The sequence below is a fragment of the Tachypleus tridentatus genome, chromosome 12 (genome assembly GCF_004210375.1).
Source record: "Tachypleus tridentatus isolate NWPU-2018 chromosome 12, ASM421037v1, whole genome shotgun sequence".
Taxonomy (NCBI): domain Eukaryota; kingdom Metazoa; phylum Arthropoda; class Merostomata; order Xiphosura; family Limulidae; genus Tachypleus; species Tachypleus tridentatus.
The window spans coordinates 71,630,278-71,632,685 of NC_134836.1; positions in this window are offsets into that span (position 1 = coordinate 71,630,278).

The window sequence follows — 2,408 nt, forward strand, 5'->3', positions numbered from 1 at the left end:
TGGTCACGTGCTTTCATTTTTTCTTCTAACATTCAAACAAACCAAAGTTTTTATCATCCATCTTCTTCTCAAACAGAACATCGAGATAATTAACTTTATTTGATTCATTAATGTTCTTCGTGAATAATCTAGACCAATGGTTCTCAAACGTTTCAATCTCGCGTACCACTTTTATAATTCGTTAAAATTACAAACCCAGGCCTAATTTTAAAAATAAAATAAAAACCTAGTAACAAAAATTCATATTTTAAACACTTATCCATTAAAGTGAAGGATATGTTTGTTTTCTCTAACATTATTGAATAATATCTTTTAGCATTTTTGTGAGTTGTAAGGAATAAAACACTGACGAGTCCGTGTAGGTGCAGGTTGAGGATAATTAGTGTCTATGTACATGAAAAGCTCAGATAGGTCTCATTACAAATTTCACGATTTTTTATGTTAACTGTGTTTGTGTTCACTGACATTAGTTCCGCGTACCACAATTTGAGAGGCCCTTGTTTGGTAGAAAAGAAAGGCTATAGAATTACTATTTGATGCGAACTCTGTTGGCAAAAATTGTACTTTTGGTGTTAGAAGATCACGTGTAGTTGTTTTTTTTTTTTTTTTACAAGGTTTGTGATCATAAATGTTTTGCTAACAGGGTCAGTTCAGCCGCCATTTAGGACAGAGATAAAACAGTTCTGATAAATAACAAACGATTATTATACGTACTAAACGTGAATACAGATGATAATTGCTATAAAAAAACTGAAATTATTAAAGTAAAATAAACTGTTTAGTTTGAATTTCGACCCAGCTTTGTCTACTTTAGCAGATAAAACCTAGAAGGAAGGTAGTAAGTCATCATCACCCACCGCCAACTCTTAAGCTACCCTTTTATCAACGAATAGGAATTGACCGTCACATAATAACACCCCACAGCTGAAAAGCCAAGTATATTTGGTAGGATGGGGATTCCAACCCGCGACCCAAAGAGTGCGAGTCGAATATCCCAACCACTTGGCCGTTAAAATAACTGGACGTTACTGATACTATAAATATATAGTTACTGTAGATAACGTTACTGATACTATAAATATATTCTTACTTTATATAACAATGCACATACTATAAATGTATTCTTATTGTAGATAATCCTACTGATAATATAAATATATTCTTACTGTAGACAACACTACTGATACTATAAATATATTCTTACTTTAGATAACATTATTCGTACTATAAATATATTCTTACTTTATATAACAATGCCCACACTATAAATGTATTCTTATTTCAGATAACACTACTGATTCGATAAATATATTCTTACTATAGCTAACGTTACTGATACTACAAATACATTTTTGCTTTAGATAAAATTACTGATACTATAAATATATTCTTACTTTAGATAACATTACTGATACTATAAATATATTCTCACTTTAGATAAAACTACTGATGTTACAAATATATTCTTACTGTAGATAATATTAATGATACTATAAATTTATTATTACTTTAGATATCAGTACTCATACTATAATTTTTTCTTATTTTACATAACACTACTGATGCTATCAATATATTTTTACTGTAGATAACACTACTGATACTATAAATGTACTATTACTGTAGGTAACACAACAGATAATATAAATATATTGTTACTCAGGACAACATTACTGATACTCTATATATATTCTTACTGTAGCTAATGTTTCTGATACTATAAATATATTCTTATTTTAGATAACATTACTGTTACTATAAATATATTCTTACTGTAGATAAAACTACTGATACTATAAATATATTGTTAGTGTAGCTAACATTACTGATATTCTAAATATATTTTTACTGAAGTTAACATTACTGATACTATAAATATATTCTTAATGAAGCTAACATTACTGATACTATAAATATATGCTTATTGTAGATAAAACTACTGATACTATAAATACGTTGTTAGTGTAGCTATCATTACTGATATTCTATATACATTCTTAATGAAGTTAACATTACTGATACTATAAATATATTCTTAATGAAGCTAACATTACTGATACTATAAATATATGCTTATTGTAGATAAAACTACTGATACTATAAATACGTTGTTAGTGTAGCTATCATTACTGATATTCTATATACATTCTTAATGAAGCTAACATTACTGATATTCTAAATACATTCTTAATGAAGCTAACATTACTGATACTATAAATATATTCTTAATTTAGATAACATTATACTGTAGATACTATAAGTGTGTTGTTACTTAACATATCAATGTATACATATTATAAGTGTGTAATCATTTTAGACAACAGTATTCGAGGACTCATGGTTCGTGGTCCGTTGCCACAAAAATGTACTCTTGATGAAATCGCTCATTTTAACATAAAATATAAAGT